Source organism: Leopardus geoffroyi, chromosome A1 (assembly GCF_018350155.1).
Source record: "Leopardus geoffroyi isolate Oge1 chromosome A1, O.geoffroyi_Oge1_pat1.0, whole genome shotgun sequence".
NCBI lineage: Eukaryota > Metazoa > Chordata > Mammalia > Carnivora > Felidae > Leopardus > Leopardus geoffroyi.
Window position 1 is genome coordinate 118,281,392 of NC_059326.1, and position 27,356 is coordinate 118,308,747.

The 27,356-nt window shown below is 45.9% G+C and overlaps 1 protein-coding gene and 1 long non-coding RNA gene across 10 annotated transcripts in view; one reads left to right on the plus strand and one right to left on the minus strand.

Annotated features, from left to right (window-relative positions):
• LOC123605402 overlaps positions 1–27,356 on the plus strand; it is a 342,862-nt gene that overhangs the window by 303,075 nt on the left and 12,431 nt on the right. Inside the window, exon 7 of one of the 4 annotated variants that reach the window (XR_006715749.1) lies at positions 9,863–10,506. The exons of the other annotated variants lie outside the window; for them this stretch is intronic. This is a non-coding gene — a long non-coding RNA (uncharacterized LOC123605402). Of the gene's footprint in view, positions 1–9,862; positions 10,507–27,356 lie in introns of those variants that run through there. 4 annotated transcript variants of the gene reach the window in all.
• FGF1 (fibroblast growth factor 1) overlaps positions 1–27,356 on the minus strand; it is a 106,008-nt gene that overhangs the window by 55,550 nt on the left and 23,102 nt on the right. Inside the window, exon 1 of one of the 6 annotated variants that reach the window (XM_045492211.1) lies at positions 14,870–14,894. The exons of the other annotated variants lie outside the window; for them this stretch is intronic. The gene's annotated coding sequence lies outside the window, so the exon portion shown is untranslated. Of the gene's footprint in view, positions 1–14,869; positions 14,895–27,356 lie in introns of those variants that run through there. 6 annotated transcript variants of the gene reach the window in all.

Here is a 27,356-nt window from a genome sequence, read left to right on the forward strand (position 1 = left end):
AGCATTGGTGATAATTATGAAGGTAGTTTTTTTTTTTTTTTTTTTTCTTGGAAAAGTACATACCACCAGCTTTTCCAATAATAGGCCTCTACAGTGAGTTCATAAATTAGATTCAGATTTTTTTTTTTTAAAGGATCTACTCGTGGCCTAAAGCATGCATTACTATTTAGAGATAAATGATGGCATAATGTGTCAGGACTTTTAGCACTGTACCAGGTGGTTCTATAACCAATGATGCAGAGACTCCACAATTATCAGTTCCTCCAGGGTTAAGAAAACTGTCACCTTTGATCACTGATGACTAGATTAACCTCAGGTGATCCTCTCAGGACATGTCTTAATCATTCTTTTATTCGACACATTTAATGGGTAGCCTTCTGTGTGCTGAGCACATTTCTGGATAACATGGAGGATGGTAAATAATAGGAGGCAAGCCTTGCCTTCCAGGAACTTACTGCCCAGCAGGGGAGGTAAACACACACAAATAACTCATGGGGGGAGAAATGTGACAGATGTCACAAATAAGGCATCAGGTTTTATGGGAGTTCCCAGGAGGCACAGATTACTGATGACAGCAATATCAGGGAGCAGTGGTTACTTGGGATGGTATGTATGCGGGACTAGGGTCTCAAAAGGCCAAGATTGAAGGCACAGAGGACAGAGGATACAGCATACAGCATGGGCAAAGAACAGATTTAGGAAAATGAGGTGAGAAGCAGAACCAGAACCCTTTGAGTTAGGGGTGGCTCATCTATAATGGGTTCTTGGGGGCAGGGAGTAAGGCAAGAAAGACAGTGTAGCCAGATCTTATATCTCACTTCCTGTGCAGTATCTCCACTCGCATGTCCAATAATTATCTTAAACTTAGGATGACCCAGAAAGAGGAGTTAATTTCCCCTACGTCATCCCTCAGCCTTTCTTTTTCAAGTATTTCAGATCTAAATAAACGTCCCCAGTGTCTCAGCCAAAAAACAGAGAAGCCTTTTCTGTATCTCCTTCCCCAAGCTCTATGATTTCTCCCTCCAAGCTCTATCCTCCGTCTGACTTCTTCTATCTTCTCCGTTACTACCACTGTATTCCAAGCCATCGTTTCCCACCTGCCTCCTGTTTTAACCCTTGGCTTCCTACAGCAGCTTGCTTACGTGAGATTTTACCACCTTGCTTGGGTAAAACCCTCCAGCGTCTTCCAAAACACGGTGCCCCACAGGCTCATGATCAGGACTTACCCCCTGTCACCACTCCCTCCTTGTTCTTTGAGCCCCACCTACACCACCAGCTATCCTCTCTTCCTTGAGCTCACCAAGTGGATCTTCCACAGCAGATTTGCATTTTCTGTTTCCTCCCCCAGAACGCTGTTCCCTCAGCCTGAAATGCTTCTCTTTCCTTACGCCTTTACGCGTCAGCTTGCTCACGGTTCACAGCTCAGCTCAGATGTCACCTCGGCACAAGGGCCTCCTCTGCTGACCCTCCTAAAGCAAACAGCCCCTTCTCAGTTTTTCTCTACTCAGAACTCCAGCTTTTTCCTTTATAGCGCTTATCTGAAATGCTCTCTAATACCGATGTTTGTTTTTCCGTTTTATCACCACCACTCCTACGAACATGTAAGCTCCATGGGGGCTTTGTCTTAGCACTGTCCCTTCAGTCCTTAGCACAATCCTAGCCTGCAAAGGTACTTAATAGTTATTCATGGAATGCAGGTGGTCTGGGCCACACACCCAGAAATTCTGATTCATTTGTCTGGGCTGGGGCCAGGCAAAAGAAGAGTTAATTAATTTGAATCTTTTAACCGCAGGCATATTTTTTAACCATGTTATACCTAGCATGATCCCCAGGTAGTTCTAAGTTTAAGACAGAGTTAAGACCTTGGTCTTGAGAATGGAAATCTCGCTAGTATCTTACTATTCATGGTGGGGTCCTTGGACCAGCAGCACAGGCTTCACACCGTTACTTGTTAAAGATGCAGCATCTCAGGCCCCACCCCAGACTTAGAGAACCAGAATCTGCAGTTTAATGAGATACCCCAGGTGACGTGTATGCATATTAAATATAAGAAGCACTGACCTAGCAGAAATACACAATTCCCGAGGATTAAGTGCTTTGAATTTGGCAGGGTGAGGTTGTTATATCTGTAGGACATTGAGGTGGGCTTGTCACTAAGACCATTGGGAAGGTGTTTCTGAAGCCCCAGAATGAGAATTTAAGAGGAAGTGGGTATCTTCACCAAAATGCTCTTTGAGGGTTGGCGTGTAGGGGCTTGGTGAGGTCATCCGGGGAGAGAAGAACAAGAGACCAGAGAAGACAGAGTTGATGGGCCACAGGAGAGCCCCAGGATGGCACGAGAGGAGGGGAGCTGAGGCGTGGAAGTGAGAAAAGAAAGAGACTGATGAGGAATGCTTCTAAATTAAGTCAGGACAAGGGACAAGGTCAAGAAAGGGGCAACCCAATGTATCAGCTGTGCAGAAACATCAGGGGACATAGTCCAAGAAATAACGATGAGTTCTGTCTCCAGAGATGGGTTGATGGGGGAGCCACGAGAGGGGAGGAGCGGCTTGCACCAGTGTGAGGAGCTGGAAGCAGTGAGCCCACACCACCCTCCCGGCAACAACTGTGGTCCCACCAAAAGAAAATTCATGTCTTGAGGACTAGGAAGGGAGACAAGCTTTTCTTGAATGAGAATGAGAGACCTGAGAATGTTTGTCAAGAAGAAGAAACCTGCAGGCAAAGGGACCGAATCGACTGCAGATCCAAAGAGAATTTAATTGATAAGGCCAGGCGTGCAGCGCGTAGGAGACAATCAGATGAAGAAGTGTAGACTACACTCCTGTGCGTGTTAACACGGAGACCGACCTAGGCGGGTGCCAGGGAAAATAATAGGCTGCCTTCGGTGAAAGAAGCTGGGTGAGCATGGAAAGGCAGGGGCAGCTTTCTTTTCAATTTAAGAAATAAGAAATGAGAAGTAAAACTAGGGAGAAAACACCTGTGTGCACTCTAGCCAGACTTCACAAATGTTAACATTTTCTCAAATTTATGTCAGATCTTTTCTATGTATGAGATAAGACATTAGAGAGAAAGGCGAAGTTCCCTCTCTTTCCTTTTTGCATAATATTTCTCTCTTCCTGTGAGGCAGCTACTATTATGAGCTTAGGGTGTGTGTAATGCCCACAAACAGTGTGCTGCCTAGTTCTGCAGTTGGCTTTTCTTCACTCAACAGGATATCTGAGATCTATCCACTTGGACACACCCATGCAGATACATCAACAGATGTTATAGGAGTAAATTCTATAAGTAAGCTCTGATCTTATAAATGGCCTCCACTGTAGGTGCATATATTCTGTAGGGACAGACATTTATGCTCGTTTTTCACTGCTGCTGCGAACACGCTTGCACATGAAGAGGTGTATTTTTTACTGTCATTTCTTTTGAACTTTCTGAAGTTTTTACCATGTGTATTTTGAACAGGTGTTTGAAATATGAAAAATTCGTTTTCCTTAAAAACCTGCAGAGTAGTGTTTCTCAAAGTATGATCCAAGGGATGCCAAAATTAGAATTACATGGGACATTTGTTATAAATGCAGATCCCTGGGCCCAGCCTCAGATCTACTGCTTCTACACTATAATAATTCTCCCCAGGAGATTCTCAGGCATTCTCCAGTTTGGGAAGTTTCAGAGAGACAGACAGTTCCTCTGAGAGGGGATGGGGGTGAAGAGTGGTATGCAAGGAAAAGAATGGAGAATAACACTGATTGACAGCTCCTTTGTGCCAGGCACTGTGCTAGGAAATGATATTTGGAGTGGCAGGGAAGGGGAAATCCATGGGGATTTATCAAGATAATACATGTAGGAAGTTCAGAAGTTCAGCAAAGGTGACCATGGCAGTTAAAAATAGGCTCTGGAGGGGTGTCTGGGTGGCTCAGTCGGTTAAGCATCTGACTTCAGCTCAGGTCATGATCTCACAGTTGTTGGGTTCGAGCCTCACGTTGAGCTCTGTGCTGACAGCTCAGAGCCTGGAGCCTGCTTCCGTTTCTGTGTCTCCCTCTCTCTCTGCTCATACTTTGCTCATACTCTGTCTCTCTTCCTCCCCTGCTCATACTCTGTCTCTCTCTCTCTCTCTCTCTCTCTCTCAAAAATAAATAAACATTAGGGGTGCCTGGGTGGCTCATTTCGTTAAGCATCCGACTTCGGCTCAGGTCATGATCTCATGGTTTGTGGGTTCAAGCCCCACATTGGGCTGTGTGCTGACAGCTCGGAGCCTGGAGCCTGCTTCGGATTCTGTGTCTCCCTCTCTCTCTGCCCCTTCCCTGCTCACCCTCTGTTTCTGTCTCTCAAAAATAAATAAACATTTAAAAAAAATTTTTTTAAGTAAATAAACATTAAAATTTTTTTTTTAAAAAAGGCCGTGGAGTCCACCACTTAGTGTCTGTGTGCCCTTGGGAAGTCACACAACCTCTCTGAGCTTTAGTTTCCTCATCTGCAATATATATTAGTACCTGACTGAAGAATTTTATGAAGATCAAATGATTTAAGACACATAACCTGCTTAACCTAGAATTTGAAACTTTTTAGGTCGCCACCGAATGAGGACAGTAGTGGTGAGTGCAGAAGTTTAATCCCCCTTCGTAATCCATACGTACACATCTCATAGTTTGGGTCATAGCCCATTTTTGAAACTACAGCTGAGGTTTATAGTATCCAGATGCTGCTTTCCTGTCACATGGAGGGAGATCTTCAATATGTAGTCCTCAGCCACTCTCTTCTTCTCATGGGGAAATATGATTAACACATACAATCAGCTGTAAGACGCCGCTTCTAGAAATGTATCAAAGTGGAAACTGGGGAGTCCCTGTGTTGTTTGAGGTGGGGGGCTGGGTCCGAAGGGTAAAGATTTTAAACTCTAAGTGTAAATATATACCTTAACATGCACATGCCCCCTCATAGCATGCACACGGCCCAAAATGATCCCCATGGAGGAGGAGAGTGTATGTCGACACAGGGGCAGTGGTAACACAGCAGTAGCTACCCCTCTTCCCCAGGAGCGCCTTTCCAATAGGGCTAGTGGCTGGAGGGCGAAGGAACCAGAGCAGAGGGAAAGTCTGCAAGGGTTTGGTCGGAGGGGGTGGGGGGGAGGCTCTGGTCTGCAGACAAGGAACAGAGAACGATGACCCAGGGTGGCCACTACCTTTCCTTCCTGTGTCCTGTGTCTCCGTTCACTTTTCTCCTGTGACGTGCCTCAGCCCCCGCAAGCCCAAATCTACCATCACAGCCAGGGGGCAGTGATCAGGACCCCTGGCTTAGAGTTCACATACAGAGGTCTGAGTCCCAGCTCTGCCTCTTAGGATCTGCGTCACTTAACTTTTTTTTTTTTTTTTTTTTAATAGGCTTTATGTTTTTAAAGCAGTTGTTAGGTTCACAGCAAAATTAAGAGGAAAGTGCAGAGGGTTTCTATTTGCCCCTCCCCCGACATGGCACAGTCTCCCTTGTTAGCAACATTCCCACCTGAGCGGTACATTTGTTACAGTGATAAATCTACCATGACGCATCATACTCTGCCGAAGTCCATAGTTTGTAGCAGGCTCACTCTTGGTGCCGGGCATTCTGTGGGTTTGGGCAAATATATGATGACAGGTGGGTATCTGCCGCCACTGGAGTATCAGACGGAATCATTTCACTCCCCTAAAAATCTTCTGTGCTCTATTCAATCCCTTCCCCCCAGCCTCCTGGAAACCACCGATCATTGTGCTGTGTCTTTACTTTTGCCTTTTCCAGAATGTTGTAGAGTTGGAATCATATAATGTGTAGCCTTTATAGATTGGCTTCTTTCATTCCATAACATGCATGGAAGGCTTCTCCACATCTTTCCCTGGCTTGATAGCTCATTTTTTTTTATTTTAATGTATATTTTTGAGAGGGGGGAGGGGCAGGGAGAGAGGGGGACAGAGGATCCAAGCAGGCTCTGTGCTGACAGCAGCAAGCCCAATGTGGGGCTCAAACTCATGAACCAAGACATCATGACCTGAGCCAAAGTCGGATGCTCAACTGACTGAGCCATCCAGGTGCCCTGATAGCTCAGTTCTCTTGAGTGCTGAATCATATTCTAAAATGTGGACATACTACCTTCTCTTAGCCTCAGTCTACAGGGCTCTGGGTAGCAGAGGCTGAGAGAATTCGTAATAATGATAAGCATGAATGTTCTGAGTACTCGATACCATCCACTCTACTGAATGCCTCTTTCTGCCCTACCTTACCTCATCCTTCCTAAAACTTGTCACATAGGTCTTAGGAACAACTGCCCGCCCCTTCCCTTACAGATGAAGACACTAAAGCTTAGGGGAGATAAATCATTGGTCAAGGCCACAGAGCCAGGAAGGGAACGGTCTGGAATTCGAACCCAAATGTTCTGACTCCAGGTTTTAGCATTGAGGCTATAACCTTCCAGGAAGATTCTTGCCAGTGTTTGGCACATAGAGAAAAACGTGTCACCAAACTTATTATTGTTACAATTTTTGCAGCAGAGCCATTTAAATTGGAAGGTCACGATTCTTTTCTAAAGGGAAATATGAGGCACTGCTGGGGGGCGGGGAGCGGTCAGAAACTTCCTCATGCCTCACAAGCCTGGAACCAGAATTAAAAACCAGGGTTAATGGAGGCTCTGAGTTGCTCTGAAGAGAGTACTGGTGGGTTTTTTTAAGGTATCATCTCCTGAGCACTTACAGATAGGTTATCCCATCCAATGCTACAACAACCCATTTTAGGAAACAGAAGAGCCCAGGAGACTCAGCTCTGCTCATCATCCACCCCTGAAGCTTCTCCCGTGTTTTCTGCCCCACCCCGCCCCCACCTCCCCTCTCCCCACCGCAGCCTGGCCAACATTTGCAGCTCCGGGCGTGCGTCACGGCACAGAGGCAGCCCGGGAACGTCTGGGTCTGACCGGTGTCTGGCCTGAGGTGTGGGTGCCTTGGCAGCCGGCTCCAGCTCTTCCTCATCCTCCTGGTCACAGTACCCACTGGCCCCCGGCACCCTCTGCTGGGGCACACCTGCTCACTCCCTGTCCCCTCCACTTCCTTCTGCCCTGGATTTCCAGACAGAGTCAAAAATGGGTCCACATCAAATAAGATTTGTTTGCTCTCAGTGTAATTTTCCATTTATAGACAGCTTTCTCTCAGGAGGCACTGTCCTCCTTCCTCTGTCTCGGTTTTTTCTGGGTATTTGAGGATAAACTGCTGATGGTTGTTTTTAAGCCCTGCGGTCAGCAGCCCAGCCGGTCGTTCATTCAGAATGTCTCCAGAGAGCCTGCAGTTGTTACCCTTATAGGATTTATGCTAATTTCTGTGGCCTCTGAGATCTCTGTGGAGCTGGGGCCACATAGGCGGTGCGTAGCGTTAAAAAGAAATGCCCGGTTGGGGCCAGCAGGGTCCTCATCCACAGGCTCATCCTGGTGCGATGATGAGGATGAGAAGACAACAGAAAGAACAGCTGCTGTTTAGAGCATACTCCTCCAGGTGCTAAATGGGATTCGCTTCTTCCTCTGACATATAAGTGCTGCTCTGACCCCATGATACAGATGAGGACATGGGCAGACAGAAGCCAGGGCCGTGGCTGACCTCTCTGGCCCAGCCACCCCACACGCCCCTTCCAGCCCTGGGCTCTAGCCATACCAGCTTTGGTCTGGTCCCTTGGATCACCATGTTCTCCCACCACAGTTCCTTTGCACACGCTCTTCCCCTTGCCTGGGCCACTTTCTCCTCCACTGTGCGCCGAATCCTCCCTGACCCATCTTTCAGATTCCAACTGCAAATTCTTCAAGGATGCCCTACTGCCTCCCCCCGCCCCCCGCCAGCAAGATGCTCCATTAAAGTTCAGATAGCCCTGCCTGCCTCTGCTCAAGGGTACTGGTCTGGACTGAAATCCTACTTTTACTTGTGCAATTTTCTGGTTAACATCTGGCTCCCTCTCCGGACCCTTAGTCCCCGAGAGCAGGGGCTTGAAAGTGCTGCCTTGTACATAATTCCACCACAACGCTTCCCACGCCGGACCGAAACGATTTATTGATTCATTTTTCTCATCCCTTGGTCTGTGAATTTCCTGAGGGCAGCGTCCAGGTCTTTTTCTAACACGGTGCTCAGCTCAGTAAATATTTGGTGAGTTGAATTGAATGGACGGGATTTAATGGAACGGTGTAAGTGGAGAAAGGGCGCCTGAAAACTCAGAACTCAGAGCCCACAAAATACCGTCATTCTGAATCCACCCCCCACTCTTGGAAATCTGGAGCGATGTTAGAGAGAGGGTTAGCTTTTTAAAAAAACCAAGTTCCCTTATAATTTGGATTGTGGCATAGAGGGAGCCATGACTCTCCCAAAGAAGCATCGTATTACAGTCCTAAAGCCAAGAGAGGTGAGGAAGAAAGCACATCTGCCTCTCAGAGGTTCATCCGAAGTTTAGAAAAAGTTGGAGCGGAAATAACTAGTGGACTCTCACTGGAAGCTGTGCTGGGATTTGGCTCCTTACGGCCCTCGGCCTTGCGTCATTTCCTTATCTCTCTTGGGGGACCTCGCCTGGCTTCTTCCCCACTGCTGTCATTGCTGACTTTGACTCTGTAAATGTTGTGGTCTGGTTGCATTGGAAGCACCCCCGTCTTTGGGGCTGGCCCTTTCCAGGCGCTGATGTCCTTTGGTCTGGCAAATGGGTCCTAGGGTTTCCATACCTGAGAGAACAGGGCTTCTCTTCTGTCCGGGGGATGAGGAGGGCGAGGGGCAGTCTGTGGGTTACAGGCCTGGTGCTCACCCAGCAGAGTTTTATGAAGATAAGTGCCAGGTAACCGCAGGCTCCCACATCCAAGCGGGGCCCAGCCTCAGCCCTACCCACCCCAGCTCCAAGGAAAACACGCAGCTATTTGGAAAAGCTGCTTTCATCCTGCCTCCTCCTTCCTATCGTAACAGATCATGAGCCTGTTCTTCCGAGGGCTGAATAGCCCCTTTTAAGATGTTAGAAACCTTTTCTGAGTAAGAGGATTAACCTAGTTGAATTTAATAGTAGTAGCACATGATAGATTAACAGTAACGTGAAGAACAGTGAGGCTCCAGTGACCCATTATGACGTTGGCTCGTGGACTGCCAAGCATTTTGCAATAAAAACGCCGACTAGTTATCACACAGGATGAATTAAAGGGACACTACCCTCCGTTGTCCCCCACTGTGAACCTGCTCCTAGCAGGCTCCCTGGCAGATACGTAAACTTTGCTTTGCAAATATGTGTTAAACTAATTCTGGAATTTACTGAGTGAGGCTAACTTAAGGTTCTGACAGTTTTCCAGAGTGGGACAGAAAGCCTTCATTTTAAACATAGTTTGCTCCAACATTTTGGGTAATGGCACATAGAACTATTTGCCATTCTCCTTTAGCTTCTAGACTTAGTTCCCACTCATCCAAAATTTTGAATGTATTCCTGAGAGTTAACAAGTTAAGTGGAATCCCACTGGCGCAAATCAGATCAAAGGAGGGTGTTTTTGTTTTTGTTTTTTTAAATAGCAATCAAAGAGTCATTTTTAAAGAGGAGACAGAATCCTATGTAACCTGAAAATATAGCACAAATATTGAAAGCGAACATCTTGGGGTTCCAGTGGCTGAGGTAGGAGAAAGATACGGTGAAGTTAGAAATGGAGATTAGAGCAGGTTTCCAAACTGAAAATCAGATTGAAAATCTGACTGCCCTTGGTGGGCTGGGCCCCAGATGGTGCCATGGAACCCTAGGTCCAGAAGAGGGCGCTCTGAACTAAGTGTGCCAACGGCTGTGGTAAAATCGCAAATCTCTAGAAGAGACTGGTTATACTTGTCTTTCCTTTTTTCTACGTTTTTGTGTTGTCTTGTAGGCATAAGAGAGAGAGTTTTCATCCCCTGTGCCAACGAATCATCTTCTGAAAGTATTACTAAACTGAGGATTTCACAGATTGAATACCAAACCCCAAGAGGATCATCATGTTTAAAAAAATCTTTTTAATGGCCTTCAACCTTTGGTCTCCCGAAAATCTGTGAACAAATTTCCCACACCATGGACTCTTTCACTATGTTTAAATGGTCCCTCAGGAATTGGTGTATTCTTCGAATATCGACCCTACACGTAGAAAATGGATGGTCAAATCAAGCAGGGTGGACTTACTTGATGTTTCTGAGGGTTACGTGTCAGTGTTACATATTTATCAAGTGAATGAATGAAAGGTACCGATCTGTGTGAGTGTGGTACTTACCCACAGCATCCTGATTAACAAGGAAGCTGTATCTTTGTCAGCTTTAAAGCCTAAAAGATACTTTAAAGCCTTGTTTCCATTTACCAACTTCTTTGGAAATACAGTTTCTTCCCTACAGTTTTTATTCCCAGGCCCTGAGGGAAGAGCAGACAGTTTCAACAAGTACTTGGAGGAGACGGCATACCACGTGCAGGCTCTGTGGCTGGCAAATTCGATATTAAGAATTTGTCCTATGGCAGGACTCACACCAGTACCCAGAGGCCAATGCGTGAGGTTCACAGCAGCGTGGTCAATAGCAGGAATTTGGAAAGCATGTGCCCCAGTAATGGAATGATAAATTATACAGCCAAGCAAATACCAGGCGGCCATAAAAAAGAGAGCTAGACATAAATGTCCATAGATGAGTGGGGGGGAAAGGAAGCCCTAGAACAATATATGTGGAATTATTCTATAATTGATTTTTAAATGTTTTTTTTTTTTTATTCTGAGAGAGATAAAGAGGGACAGAGCGTGAGCAGAGAAGGGACAGAGAGAGGGGGAGAGAGAATCCCAAGCAGGTTTTGCACCATCAGCACAGAGCTCGACTCAGGGCTCAATCTCACGAACCGTGAGATCATGACCTGAGCCAAAACCAAGAGAGGGACGCTTAAGTGACCAAACCCCAAGGGCTACCCAGGTGCCCCTGAATTTTAAAATTATGTGTGTATCTGTAGATACAGAGCTAGAAACCTGAAATCCTGATGAGCTCTAGAAAATGGGATGGGGTGGGTAAGGAGGAACTCACGTTTTATTTTGCTTTTGCAGGTATTTTTCTAACTTAAAGGAAAAACCAATAACATCTTTAAAACCCTCTGAAAAGAGGGCAAAAATGCTATCCACTCAGTCCTTTCCTACAGCTCCCAAACTCGCTAAATCCATCCTCCTGGAGAATGCTTCCCATGCCCCCCCCCCGCCCACTTCTGCCCTGAGTCCTGTTGCTTCCTGCAGGCCCAGGCATCCCAAAGGATGCCAGAGCCCCAACACCTCACAGTCCTCCCTGGTCCTCTGGAGTCCTCCTTCCACCTCACTCTTCTATCCAAAGTGCCTGTGATCTCCTCCAACACCAGGGTAGCACACTTGTGACCCATTAGCCAGATGTGGCCTAAGGCTATATAGGTTGCTAGAGCCACATATTTGGTTGTGTTTATTCTTAATCGATTTGATGCTTACTAGTTGGGAAGTTTCACTTAGAATTCCTGCTCTCTGTCTTCTCTTCAACCACCAGAAGATCTGGCCCACTACACCCACCTTCCCACGTGGCTAGAATTAAGTGTCAGCCTGACCCAGGGTCTCCACTGCTCTGTCTTGTGGAATCTCCTGGCCCTGCGGGCAGGAGAGCTTTTCATTCCATTTTAGACTCTTTTCCTCTATCTAGTTTCAACAACAGCACCAGCTTCTAGATCTTCTTCTTTCTCTTTAGCTGCCCTTGTTCAGCATCCTGTCCTGGCTTCCTCTCTGTTAGCCATCTCTTGAAGTCCAGCATTCCTCAGGGGTCCGTCATTGGTATATATGCTCTCCTTGTCTCCCTGAGTATCCTGTCTTCCTCAGGTTCCACTCATGTCTCCAAAATCCCAAATTGCCTCTGCCTTAATTAATGACAGTACAGTGGTTATAAAGTAACCCAAACCACAGACCTTAGTCATACTCCCTTTCCCTCACTACCCACAGGCCTCTCCTAATGATTTGACCTAACTATTCCTTACGTTGTCCTTCCTTTCCTTCCCTACCATCATTGTCTTGAGTCAGGCCAGCAAAATCTTGACCCCTTATCCAAGGCAATTGCTTCTAATTTTTCCCTCTGTAGCTTATTCCTCTTAACTCATGCACGACACCTCCAGCCTTGTCCTTTCAAACCACAAGTCTGATTGGGCCTCACACTTCCTCAAATGTGCTTCATGATTCTTCACTGCCTACAGGCCAAAGTTCAAACTTCTTAGCTTGGCATTCAAGGCTCTTTATGATCTGGTTTCAGCCTTTATTCATTCAGGCAACAAACTGAGCACCCATGATTTGTCAGGCCTTGAAGATACTTTTGTGAAAACAAGTCGTGGTCCCTGCCCTTATGGGACCACATTGTAACTGAGTCCTTATAGACTCCCCACCCTCAACATGCACCACACACATTAAAGGACAAGGAAAAATTCAATACCAAGGAACTAAGAGAATAAAGAGTAAATCCAACTTTAGAATAAATGGTCAGGCAAGACTCCTTGAGGAGATGACATTTAACCTGAAACCTGAAGGGAGAAAAGATTCTAAACAAAATCCCTCCTTCTCATTCTGGCCTCTCTTCACTCCCTTTTCCTGTCTACTCTGCACTCCACGTAGGCTGAACCATCATCTAGTACTTGTATACATTGTCCTTGGGGGTGCTTCTGCCCTAACTGTGATCTTGTCAATGAGAACAGTTCAAACTGGGTCCCCAGTTGTTCATTTGGGTCCCCAGTGCCTGGCATGTAGTAGGCTCAATAACTGTGAGATGAAAAACTGGATGGATGGATGGATGGATGGATGGGTAACTGGAGGGATAGGTGAGTGGGTGGGTGAATGGATGGGTAAATGGATGGACAGATACATGGGTGGGGGGTGGGTGGATGGGTGGGTAGATGATGGATAGATAGGTGGATGGATGGATGGATAGATGGGTGAGTAAAAACACACATGCTTTAAGCTGAACTGAGTCTATTGTCTTTGGGGGATAATTTTATAACCAACAAAGCTGAGGCTTTGACTTCGCAGGAGTTGGTTTGTGCTAGAGAAGAGTGACTAAAAAGAATTCTCACTCAGGTTCTCTACCACTTTAGTTACATGTCAGTTTTTCTATCTATTCATCCTTATTATTGTGAAATGGGCAAGTCTTTTTTGAATTGAAGTATAGTTGACATGCAATAATATATTAGTTTTAGGCATACAACGTAGTGATTCAACAATTACATGTGTTACAAAAGGCTCACCACAATAAGTCTAATTACCATCTGTCACCATATAAAGTTAATGTAATATTATTCACTATATTCTTGGCAAACATTTTTTCCTTAGAAATTAAGAAAACAATAACATTTTACATTTTTTCTTCAATAAACAGCTCTTAACCAGATCTTGTTTCAATTCTAAGGGAGTTTTTTAAGGTAGGAAAACGAGAGGCAGTATACACAGTGCTTAAATGTCCAGCCTATGCAGCTAGATCCCTGTGTTCAAATACTGGTCCAGCCACTCCCCACAGTAGATTCTGGGAAACCTCACCAAGCCCTCAATGTCTTTACCTGTAAAATATGACTAATAACAGTACCTACTCTCAGAGGGTGGCTGGGAGGATTCAATGACATGTATAAGAGCAGAGCACCTGAAACAAAGTTAGGACTCAAAAACTGGGAGGTGCCGCTGTTACAGGACTGATGTTTCTTTAGCTCAGCCCATCCAAATGCCTCCAAAAGCTTCTAAGAGAATCCTAGCCAAAGACAACAAAGGACATGCACTTCAAGCTATTCTTCTGGTTGAAGAAAAGAAATTCTCTTGCTCATACGCTCCCTGGCTCCATAGCAGGCCCACAGAAGTGGCCACAGACACAACGCACAACAGGCTTCATTCACATTCTGAACATCTCCCTGCTCCCACTGCCGTACGTTAGCCTGGTTCAAGGCTGTGCTAAGTGGCCATAAACAGGTCCAGGTGGCAGGTCACACAGTATGGCTGTAGTTTCTCTCCATTTGCCTGTAATCTGGGCTTCCTCACAAGACCTCAGCTCTTAGGTGGCTGAAAAACAGTTCAGTCTTGTCCAGTATAAGAATTTAAACAGTCCTGGGGCACCTAGGTGGCTCGGTCAGTTGAGCATCCAATTGTTGATGCCAACTCAGGTCATGATCTCATGGTTCTTGAGGTCAAGCCCCACGTCGGACTCTGCGCTGACAGCCTGGAGCCTGCTTGGGATTCTCTCTCTCCCTCTCTCTCTGCCCCTCCCCTGCTCATGCTCTCTCTCTCTCAAAATAAATACATAATCTTTAAAAAAAAAGATTTTAAGCAGTCCTGTTAGGCACTACTCTGCCCCTGAGATTCCCTCCCCTTTGGCCGCCCTCCCGCTGCTTTTGGAAGTATCATCTAGCAGTAAGAGGAGTGGAGGTCCCTGAGTCTCTCACTGGAAGAGCTGAGATACTCATTCATAGGCCTCTGGGGCCCATGGTCTCAGCGTGGAACCCTTTGCCTGCCCTATCACTGCCTACTCACCGCCTTTACGGCTCAAGTTGAGGTCCTGGTCTCTCTTGTTGCAGTCAGAATTCAGGGAGGCTCCTTGGCTGACCAGCTCCTGTTGGCCATGGGCTCCTTGTTTCCCCAGCCAGGAAGTCTCCCCCTGGCCCCACAGCAGGGTCACCCCACAGTGGCCTCTGGCTGTCATCTCAGCATCTGCATTATGCAGGAATCACAGGAGATACAGAGTATGAACTACGCCCACTTGCCCCTGGATCATACTCACCCATACTCTCAACCCTCCAGCCCTCCCCATGTTACAGGGCCAGCCATCCTGCACTCGGCTCATCGGGATGTTTCCACGGGCAAGCCACCTCCACCCCGCACTCCCCCACACGCACACATACACACCTTCTTTTCCACCTCCATCTTCGGATGCTCCCGTGGCAGACGGCATCCCCTACACAGTGGTAGGAACACCACGATCTGTCCACCAGGCCTAGGCCTTGCTGTGTTAAATGGGAGCTCAAGCAATTTTGCAAGTCTTCTCTTCACAAATCTTGGCAGCTGAGCTGACTGTCCTCTTTATTCTCTGTTCCTTTTTCCTTCTCTGGCACTGTGTGACAGGCCCCCTGACCCAGGCCCTGGGCAAGGAGACTCCAAGTGGAGCATGGTTTAAAGGCAGCAGGATGGGGTGGGAGGGATCAAGATACATAGCTTCATATTTGCCTTATTTTCTTCCTCAGGCAGCCATGCCTCTCCCAGGCCTACCATAGCTAAAGGAATCATTGTCCTTCAAGGCATTTTCCTTTGTTTCATTCATGCATGTGTTCATTCAACAACCATGATTGAGCACCTGACATGTAGGCACTGCGCCGAGAACCAGGTCAGTAGCTGCCTCACGGACGTAATGTAAATACACTTGAACTCTTTGAACGACATGGGGTTAAACTGTGCAGGTCCACTTATATGTGGGTTTTTCCACATATGTTTTCTCTTCCTTATGATCTTATTGGCATATTCTTTTCTCTAGCTTAGTTAATTGTAAGAATACAGTAGATAACATGCAAAATGTACATTGACTCTTTACATTATCATTCAGGCTCCCAGTCCACAGTATGCTATTAGTAGTTAAGTTTTGGGGGAATCAAAAGTTATACATGGATTTTCAACTGCATGGGAGGTCAGCCCATGTTCAAGTGTCAACTGTATTCTCCTCATGTGAAAAGATGCTCAACATCATTAGCCATGAGGGAAATGTGGATTAAAACTACAATGTGATACTATTTCACATCTACTAGAACGACTGCAATCAAAAGATGGTTAATAACAAATGTTGGCAAAGATGTGGGGGAATCGGAGCCCTCTTCCATTGCTGATGGAAATGTAAAATTGGTATAGCCACTTTGGAAACCAGTTTGACAGTTCCTCGAGTGGTCACCCATAGGGTTACCATATGAAAGTACAATCCCACTCCTAGGGATATACCCAAGAGAAATGAAACATACGTTCATACAGAAACATGTACACTAATGTTCATAGCAGCATTATTCATAAAGCCAAAAGGTAGAAACAACACAAATGGCCTTCAAATGATGAATAGAGAAACAACATGTGGTATGTCCATACAATGGAATATTAGGGGGCTGTAAAAAGGAAGGAAGTACTGATAACGTGCTATGACATGAGTGAACCTTGAAGACGTTATGCTGTGTGAAAGAAGCTGCCACGCAGTACTATATTTTGTGTGATTCATTTGTATGAAGTGTCCAGAGTAGGCAAATCCATACAGGCAGAAAGTAGATTGGTGGTTGCCAGGGGCTGGGAGGGGGTAGAATGGCGAGTGATTGCTTCATAGGAATGGGTTATTTTTAGTGTGGTGAGTGTCCTGAAATTATTTAATGGCAATAGTTGCACAACTCTGTGAATATAGTGAAAGCCATTGCATCGAACACTTGAAGTGAGTAAATTGTGTGGTATGTAAATTATATCTCAAGAAAGCTGTTAAAAGATGTTCTCATCTCTCTAACTGAATGTCTTTTCCAGTTCCTTAGCTCTCCTAGGACAAATATGAATACAACTTCCAGTTATTTTAGGACTTTTTCTAACACACTTTTTAGATCCAGTGTTAGGTAGCTAGACATCTATTTAATGATTTTTATTTATTTCTTAGGTTGATTTGTTTTTGGGAAAGAGAGAGAGAGCACAAGCAGGAGAGAGGGGCAGAGGGAGAGTAGGAGAAGGAGAGGGAGAGGCAAAGAGAGAGAGAGAGGGAGAGAGAGAGAAAGAATCTTAAGCAGGCTCCACGCTCAGCATGGAGCCCAACTCGGGGCTCAAGTCCACAACCATGAGATAATGACCTGAGCTATAGTCAAGGGTCAGACCCTCAAGTGACTGAGCCACCCAGGTGCCCCTATTTAATGATTTTTAAACTGTTACTTCCCATTAGAAAGTAAGTTCCAAGAGAGCAGGAACTTTTGTTTTGTTGGTTGTTATATCCACCATGTTTAACCTGTTCCATGTCATGGAACTCACATACCAAATGGACACAAAATCCCAGCTAGGCATGAGATGACTGCTATAGGCATCATTCATTCAGGACATGTCTACTGCAGCCTCACGGTGTATGGAGTGAATGAATGAAACACACATGTCTCTGCCCTGGGGGAGCTTACAGCAAAGGAAACCTGTCCTGAGCAGGTCTAGCACTTTGATCAAATCTGAAAACAAGTAATATCTACCATTCACTGAAGGTTTACATACACAGAAAGTGGGGATTTTGTTAAAGTTGCCCTTACTGGGGCTTTGTGGGCATTTAGGCTGAGCTGAGACAGTCATGCAAAGAAAAAGAAGACAGAATCTAAAGGATTGGGGGTGAGTGAGAAGAAGGTCACGCGAGACAAAAAGAAAACGGCATTTTCCAGTGCATTTGCTGGTTCCAAGGAGCAATTCCAAGCTGTGATTTTAAGTTCTTGTTGAGGTGGAGGGTAGTATCGAGAAAGGGGAAAGCGCCAAGTACCATCCTTCATGTCCAGTGTCGGGAAGTCTTGAGAAGAGATATGAAGGGAAAGAGTGACTCAGTGGCTGGGAGGGAGGGAACAAGGGTGTTTCAAAGGGATGGGGAAGATTTCATTACCGTACAACAGCCTTCTTCACAATGGAAAATTATGGGAAGGATAACCAAGGGGTCAAGATAGAGGGCGAGAAGATATACAATGATGACACAGTTGGGAACCCGAGAGGCGGGCTTGTAGATACGCAGCCCACGGTGGGTGATGGAGGTCTTGGGGTCAAAAATTAAAGCAAGAAAACTCATCTAGTTGACTTTTCCTACACATACAACCTCCTCATTCCACCTCTCTCTTGCCCCATGTTTTCTTTTTTCTTTTCTTTTTAAAAAATTTTTAATGTTTATTATTTTTGAGAGAGAGAGAAAGACAGAGAGCAAGCAGGGAAGGGGCAGAGAGAGAGGGAGACAGAATCGGAAGCAGGCTCCAGGCTCTGAGTGGTCAGCACAGAGCCGGAGGCGGGGCTTGAACTCACAGACTGTGACATCATGACCTAAGCTGTAGTCGGCCACCCAACCGACTGAGCCACCCAGGCGCCCCGACCCCCATGTTTTCATTTTAATACACAGGGTTTCTAGAAAACCTGTAATGAGAAGGAGATGTGAAACAGGGCTAGGAACTGACTGAGACATGAACATCGCTCTTGCACAAGGCAAGGCAGGGTCAGAGAGTTTAGACACTTCAAGAGAAGGGAGGAGACAAGGAAGATGTGGGCAGAATAAAGTTCAGGGTCAAGGATGACGCCACAGAATCCAGCGCAAATTGCTAACTAGAGCTTGGGGAGAAGGAAAGATGGGTCAGAGATAGAACCGAGACCCAGGAGGCTTATGAGCTAGAAAATAAAGATCTTGGAGGATCTTCCTAAAGGGGTTGGCTTTACAACTAGAAGTTGTAAGTTTACAACTGACTTTACAACTAGAAGACACACTCCCGGAGTTCAGGGAAGCTTGAGAATTAGAGTGAACCCAGGCACAGATGAACGAGGTGAGGTTTTCTTTATTCTTGAGGTCAGTCGCCTCCATTGTGTTTTTGATTTGCCCAGCTGTCCACCCACCAGGAGGACCAGATGACAAAGATAGCCCATCTCCTTCAGAGGCCATCTTGCCTGCTGATCAAGGGCAGGGACTTTGGCCCAGGACGCTGCCCAGGCTCTGTGGCTCCCTGGCTCTGTGTCACTGAACATGCACACTGGCTGCACCACACTGAACCCTGTGCCTCATCTGTAAAAGCAGGGGTGAGAAGAAAGGACTGTTACTGAGATGAAATGAGATAGTAGAGGCAAAGCTCATAGCAGTATGGCACCTAGAATGCTTCCCAAACCTCAGAGGCACTTTTCTGTGGGTGTTTTACCACCTCTAAAATCAGGAAGTACAGCATTTTTTTTCACAGTTGTATGTCAAATGATGGTGTATGATTCAATTTACGGTGTCTTAAATTTGATGAGATAGAGAAGTAGACATCCAGTAAAAGGCAGTTGCGGTGTTTTGTGGTTATTCTACCTGTGCTAGATTCATGGTTCCGTCAATGTCTAGAGGTTTCATTCTTGACTCTAGCTGGCTGAGCCTTTTCCCTGGGGGACAGGAGCCTGGGTCCTGGAGTCAGCCCCACTGAGGGTTAGTCTTGACTTGGCTACGAATCACAGTGAGACCAGGGTCATGTGACATCACCTCTCTGAACCTTGGTGTCCTCTCCTCTATAAGGGGGATAACAATATTACGCACCCTCCTAGATTTATGTGAGGATTAAATGGCACAGAGTTCTGTAAAGTGCGTAGCACAGTACTGCAGTTGTATATACATTGAATAATGATGATGAAAAGAGTAATAATTAAATGGTAGCATTGACTTAGATAACAAGATCACATTTTCTAAAAAGTGTTACTATTATTATTCCTGAAATACCTGGGGAGCCCCACCACAAAACAGCCAGCTCGGACTCTGGGTGGGCAGGGATCTCAGAACCCAAATCAGCCCTCCTGTTCTGCGATGGTGGGTATCTAGGACTGCAGCCTAAGACCTTGAACCATCTCCCCCACTGCCATCCTTCTTCCTGAGCCAGCTTTCCGTCTCTCCAGCACTCCCCTCCTTAGGACTTTGGCATCTCTGGACACATTTGTTTAGGAACTGTTTCCCTTAGAAAAGAGGGCACCGTCATCTCCCTTGGAAAAGACCACCACAGATCCTGGCTAGGGTTTCTCAAGCAATTAATGACCCAAGAGCTCCCCAACGAGGCTCTTCTCTGTCCTGTCATCCTCCTGTCTTGTCTTGCACACTTGCTCACTTCGCCCAGCTATCTGCTTCTGTCCCTCAACCGGCAGTAGCCTACAAGTGCCTTTTACCTCTCCCTAATGAGACTGGCTTATCAAAATCAGTCAAGGTCTACATTTATCACATCAATAACTCACACACCAGAACCTCCCCATATCTCCAATCTCCCTGGGGTTTCCCATCCAAATTCTCTATTCCTATCCAATTCTCTATGGGCCTGGGCCTGGGTGGCCCAGTTGGTTAAGTATGTGACTTCAGCTCAGGTCATGCTCTTGTGGTTCGTGGGTTTGAGCCCTGTGTCAGGCTCTGCACTGGCAGCTCAGAGCCTGGAGCCTGCTTTGGATTCTGTGTCTCCCTCTCTCTCTCTCTCTGCCCCTCCCCAGTTTCTGCTCTCTCTCTCTCTCAAAAATAAATAAATAAACTTTACAAAATTTAAAAGAAACAAACAAAGTTCTCCATGGTTCTGAAAACATTGCCCAGACTTCCTCTGCAAGCTCTATAAACAGGTTTTCCTCCGGGGAGGCTGCCCAGAGAGTCTCTGCCAGTTCCTTTCTTCACCCCTGATATTTCTCCTCCCATCATGAGGACAGAAGCCGGAACTAATGACTCTTCCCCAGATTGGCTCTCTGGCAAGCCTTTCTCTTCTGAGGGGACACCCGCTCCTGCAGTCTGCCTTGCTGTACCTTTAATAACTGGCCTGCCTCGTCGCATCCATCCCAGGGGCAGGAATACCCAGACTTTTATGTACGGCTCTGCCAGTGGAAATTCCAGTGTAACCTGAGTGATGCTAGGATGGCATTTGATGAAAATTCTTTTTTTTTTTTCTTCTTAATAATAGGGTTTTTTTTAAATGTTTATTTTTTTTTTTTAATTTTTTTTTTTCAACGTTTATTCATTTTTGGGACAGAGAGAGACAGAGCATGAACGGGGGAGGGGCAGAGAGAGAGGGAGACACAGAATCGGAAACAGGCTCCAGGCTCTGAGCCATCAGCCCAGAGCCTGATGCGGGGCTCGAACTCACAGACCGCGAGATCGTGACCTGGCTGAAGTCGGACGCCTAACCGACTGCGCCACCCAGGCGCCCCTAAAATGTTTATTTTTGAGAGAGAGAAAGACAGTATGAGCAGGGGAGGTGTGGAGAGGGGGACAGAGGATCTGAAAAGCAGGCTCTGTGCATACAGACAGCAGCAAGCCTAACTTGGGGCTCGAACTCATGAACCATGAGATCATGACCTGAGCCATGATCAAGAGTTGGACACTTAACCGACTGAGCCACCCAGGCGCCCCAGTGAAAGTTCTTTATCTTTTTAAATTTTTTTTAATGTTTATTTATTTTTGAGACAGAGAGAGACAAAGCATGAATGGGGGAGGGTCAGAGAGAGGGAGACACAGAATCTGAAGCAGGCTCCAGGCTCTGAGCTGTCAGCACAGAGCCCGACGCGGGGCTCGAACTCACGGACCGCGAGATCATGACCTGAGCCGAAGTCGGCTGCTCAACCGACTGAGCCACCAAGGCGCCCCGAAAGTTCTTTATCTTGAACAGCCACTGGTTTCCCCTCCAGGTCCAGTTATCATGGAATCAGACCTGGAACAGCAGCAGGGGCCCTGTGGATGCTCCTGGGGGAAGCTGTGGAATTAGGACTTTTTTGCTGGATTTGCAACACAACAGAATGGCTCTCATGGTCTTAGGAGCAGGTCAAAAAAGTCCCAGCCTCTCAAAACGTGTTTCTGCTCACTTAGAAATCTTAAGGGCGTAGTGCAGTGTGCTGGCTGGGTTGGGGTGTAAGGTTTCACACAAGCAGCCGTAGTGTGGCATCGCTGAATCTAGTCCCATCGAGACTAGAAAGTGCGGCCTCCTACACGAGATTCCCCACAATGATTTATTTATCTGTCTATCTGCCCATCTGTATATTGTCAGACATATCCCCATCCCCAAAATGCAGCATTTAAGCCAGCATATGGAAGACAGTGTGGCATCAGAAAGATGTCCAGACTGTAACAAGATGAGCCAAACTCAAGCCAGGCGAAGGAAGAAAGCAAAGAAAGGCTGGGCACCTGGCAGTCCCTCCGAGCAGTAGATAGAAAGGAGTGGGCTTTCTCCCTTGCCACATATCCACACTGCAGAGGTTTTCTTTCGGGGGGATAGGAAAGATCAAAGTGCCTTGCACATCCAGGCTTTGGAACCTGGGGCCACATTCCTCCCGGCCCTCCAGGGCTGGCTCTTGCCTGTTCATACACTCCCCTGTTTGTGCCCACAAAGGATGGAGGAGGCACCCTGGCTGGTCTCATGGTGGCTGCCTGTGCATAGCCCTCTGGGCAAGCAGCTCTTCCCCTTTCCCAACCTTCCCATCCTGGCTCTCCCCTCTGGCCCCACTCCCATGCAGTAGGATGCCACAGAGGTCCTGCCCTTACTCACAAAGGCAGGTCTGTCTGGAACTGAGCAGGGCAGGCCCTCAGGGGAGGGCCTGGGCTCTACTCTTCTCTCCTTAAGGAAACAGACAGGTCCAGTCCAGTGAGTCGGGGAGAGGGCGTTGCCCTTGTTAAGTATCTCCTCACAGGCTCAGGCACAGAGGCGAGGTGACTGTGTGACAGGAGAGAGCTCTGCTCGGGGCACCTGTGTTACGGGGCTGCGTAAGAGGGCCAGGTCACCTCCCGAATCAAATCAGATTAAACCAATCAGGATGCCACGAGCTGTCACCCAGTCCTTTGCCCCCGCATCAGTCAAAACGGCTTCTCTTTGAAACCCGCTTCTGTAACCTAGTTAATACATGTGAGGTGTGGTCACTCACTGCTCTGCCTTTGACATCTCTCAGACATTGTGATTTGTCACGTGACCTTGAGGTTCACTGCCCTGGTTGTCACTGTCCCCGTTCACTTAATATGGAGTGACTTTCATTACGTACAAGGGACCTGACAAAACCCAGTGAGGGAATAAAGGTGGAGTCATGGTCAAAGGCATGGGCTCCCAGGTCAGGATTCCTGGATTTAAATCCAGAAAGTTAGCCTGTACAGTGAGACCAGGGATAGTGTCCACCCCCCACCCCCGTGCTTGTTATAAAGATGCAACAAGGTGGGGCATCTGGGTGGCTCAGTTGGTTAAGCGTCTGACTCTTGGTTTCGGCTCAGATCATGATCTCACAGTTCATTAAATCGAGCCCCGTATGGGGCTCTGAGCTGGCAGCACAAAATCTGCTTGGGATTCTTTCTCTGCCTCTCTCTCTCTCTCTCTCTCAAAGTAAATTTAAAAAATAAATAAAAAAACTTAGCAAAGGGATCATCAGATGATGCCTCAGAGTGTGCAGGAAGGAGACAGGGATGGAGCGCTGTTTACCGACAGAGTGGATATAACCAGGAGAATCCCACTGTGCAGAGCAGACATGAGCTAGCTACCTATGGTGTGTGCTACGTCTGAAATAAGAGTCGCCCATCGGTACGGAGCTGAGGGTGGGGCCCACAGTGACAGTAGGGCTCTGCAGAGGGGCCAGAGTTGGGGGCAGATGCAGGAGAGGAGTGAGGTGGGATCTTCAAGGGAGAATAACCCGGAGCCTGAGGAGAGAAGTGAACAGAGGCGGGGGATGCCCCGCGGTCTCCAAGATCTGCAATGTAAGACCCTTCTCTCAGAGAAGCCACAGGAGGCAGGCCCAAAGGTACAGGATCACGGCATCCAAGGGGGAGGCCGGCACTGGTCCACACTGTGCATGACTACGGAGGTTAAGCAGATGGAAAATGGAAGACAGAGCTTCAGGATTGGTCTCCTGCCTCCAAGCTTTGTTGTTCCAGTCTCTTTTTCTGCCGCCTCTGAAGCCTTTCTTCTAACAGAGGACCTGCGTGTGCCAGTGCTTCCGTTATCAGAAACCTTCCATTGCTTCCCGTTGCCCAAAGTCCTTTGCAAAGCATTTCAGTGACCCCAGATCTGGTCTGAAAAGCCCCACCTCCTACTTTATCCTTCCCCATCTCATCGGTCTGGGGCTATCCCTCTCCTTGTTGCATACCAAGTATTCTCGGGCCTTCATGGTTAGTGTATGCTGTTCCCCAGCCTGGAATGCCCTTCCCTTCCAGTTGCTGCTAATTACAACTCTTCTTATCCTTCAATGCCTCTATCAAATGTTCCCTCTCCATTGCACAGCGTTCTGTGATATCTCCAGTAAATAAGGTCTTTCCTCCCTTCAAGGACCCATGCAGTGTTTTGCCTAGCAATCATTTCATTCTTTCTAAGTTTCCATGGAGTTGTTGGCTTGTCTCTCTCCTCCCCTAGCTTATGTATGAAAGCAAAGAACACATTGTATCTTTGAATCACCCACAGCATGAGCTCTTGTGGGTGAAGGCAGTCAACCAGTACCAGCCAAGCATCTGAAGAGAGAAATGCCTAAGAGCAGTAGATGCTGGCAGTTCCAGCACTCCCAGTTATTTCTTTGGAAATTGTGGGGTGCCTCATAGTTATTTGTCTTTAGGGGTTTGCCCTATAATTAATGCCTTGGCCCAGTGGTGGGTTGCCTTAGAATCATACGTGTTCCCCATGATCTCTCGAGCCATTTTGATATTGAGGATACACTATTGCACATACACTAATATTTTCCAGAGCGTTTCCCATAGTTAGACAAAATGGAAAAACTTGGTCTGGCCATCAGAAGTGCTTTATCATTCATATGTGCTCTCCTTGACTGCAGGTTAGAGAAATCCCTACACAATCCCGTCGGGATCATAAATGTATCTCACGGGCCTTGAATTAGGAGGGTAAAGTTTCCCAACACTCAATTTACAGACTCAAAAAGCATCTGTTCACTCAATCTTCTACCCTCTTCTTTTGCCCCTCCAAATAGGCACTGACAGTATTTAGATGAAGTGAATATACTGATTTATTTCTCACCCACTTGCTGTCTGCAAGGAAAACGTGTATTCAATAAATATATTCAACAAGGTTCAGTGAGCACCTACTATGTGCCAACAGTGTGTCTGTGTTAACAGTGTACAATATACAACTCAGGTCAGTTCTTTCTGTGGTCTGTGTTTTAGGAGTTAGATAATTTGTGTTTTGTTATAGAACACTGAGAGCAGTTTAAGGTCGATGTAGACAGTTCTGCTTTTTTTTTTTTTTTGCCTGCTTTGTTTTTATTTTAGGATAGACATTTATAAAACACAGCTGGCTAAATGCTAAATGCAGCTGTGAACAACGTAATTTAAATATATCTCTAATCCAACAAACCTGGCTTTTGGCAAGGAAGGGGGGATAAAAGTTAATTGCTTTTTAACACTTTAGTCTTACAAAGAGGAAAAGGGTAATATAGCCAGAGGGTATGTTCAGTGATTTTTTTTTTTTTTTTTTTTTTTTAAGTTAAGTTCATGTTACTGGGATCCTGCAGTGTAGGTTGGGAGGGAGTCTTCCAAAGCACTGAACTTCGGAGAAAACTCTTCCTCTATCTTTATAATAATAGTAATCACCATTTTATGAGCATTCCTTCTAGGCTGGGCACATACTTCAGAGAGCTTTACCTGGTTTACTTTGTTGTATCCTCCAGGGGATATGCCATTTACACACCAAGTAACTAAGGCTCAGAAAAATGGACTTACCCAGAGTCACATATCTGGTTAGGGGTAGGATTGGAACTTATGCCTGGCTGCGTAACGTCAGGGCCCACACTGTAGCCACGCCTGGGATTTTTCTTAATCTACCTGCATTGAGACACAACTGCACCAGAAACATGCTTGAGAGGTGAGTAATGACAAGACTGGGAAAACGGAGGGTATGGTAACTGACATCGCCTTTGCTTGAATTCTGAAGGACAGATGCAAGAAATATGCTAGTTGGCCTACCCCAAAAAACCCCAAGATAGGTATCTTTCTCTTTTTGTATTTCAATATATAATTCTCTTCTTTCTTTGATAAGTAATATAGGTATGTGTAAAGGTTTTTTGGAAGGAAGTTCAAGACAGCATTATTAATATGGGTACCACAAACTGAATATGCAATAATATAGGGCTCATTAAATAAATTATAGGGGAATGCACTGCCACCGTTAAGAATTCTATTTTAAAAGAATATAAAATGCAATGGAGAATGCCCATGATATATTGCCAAGTGGAAAAGTAAGTTAAAAGCCTATAAGTATTGTATGATCCCATTTTTGTTTTACACACATACTATCTATATGCATAGATAGGGACAGACAGAAACAGACATACATAAATACAGGAAAAGGACTAGAAGGACATCAATATTACCAATATTTTAATAATGATTTTTTCTGGATAATGGGTAAATTTTTTTTCCGGTATTTCTTACATTTCCTATAATGAAATATATTAATGATGTAAAAGTAATTTTTAAGTAACTTATTAACCCAATAATTTCAGTAAATAAATTATTTTTGAGTATTCACTGTGTACCAGGCACTATGTATTCCAAACATTAAAAAAGAATTATAGGGATGCCTGGGTGGCTCAGTCAATTAAGCGTTCCACTTCGGCTCAGGTCACGATCTCGCGATTCGTGGGTTTGAGCCCTGCCTTGGGCTCTGTGCTGACAACTCAGAGCCTGGAGCCTGCTTCAGATTCTGTGTCTCCCTCTCTCTCTGCCTCTCCCCTGCTCACATTCTCTCTCTCTCTCTCTGTCTCCCTCTCTCTCAAAAATAAATAAACATTAAAACAAATTTAAAAAGAAATAATAACAAAAAAGAAAATCTACTCATATCCCTGCTTCACTAACATTTTGGATGATCTCCTTCAGGTCTTTTTCAATGGAGTTTTTTATTGTGTGTTTTTTTTAAAGTTTATTTATTTATTGACGGGGTGGGGGGGAGAGATAATCACAAGCAGGATTTGCACTATCAGGGCAGAGCCCTCACCAGAGGGCTCAGACTCACAAACTGTGAGATAATGACCTGAGCCAAAATCAAGAGTCAGATGCTTAACCCACTGAGCCACCCGGGCACCCCTCAATGCAATTTAAAAAAATTTTTTTCTTTAACATTTATTTATTATTATTATTATTTTTATTATTATTATATGAGATTTATTGTCAAATTGGTTTCCATACAACACCCAGTGCTCATCCCAAAAGGTGCCCTCCTCAATACCCATCACCCACCCTCTCCTCCCTCCCACCCCCCATCAACCCTCAGTTTGTTCTCAGTTTTTAACAGTCTCTTATGCTTTGGCTCTCTCCCACTCTAACCTCTTTTTTTTTTTTTTTTTTTTTTTCATTTTTCCTCCCCCTCCCCCATGGGTTCCTGTTAAGTTTCTCAGGATCCACATAAGAGTGAAACCATATGGTATCTGTCTTTCTCTGTATGGCTTATTTCACTTAGCATCACACTCTCCAGTTCCATCCATGTTGCTACAAAAGGCCATATTTCATTTTTTCTCATTGCCACGTAGTATTCCATTGTGTATATAAACCACAATTTCTTTATCCATTCATCAGTTGATGGACATTTAGGCTCTTTCCATAATTTGGCTATTGTTGAGAGTGCTGCTATGAACATTGGGGTACAAGTGCCCCTATGCATCAGTACTCCTGTATCCCTTGGATAAATTCCTAGCAGTGCTATTGCTGGGTCATAGGGTA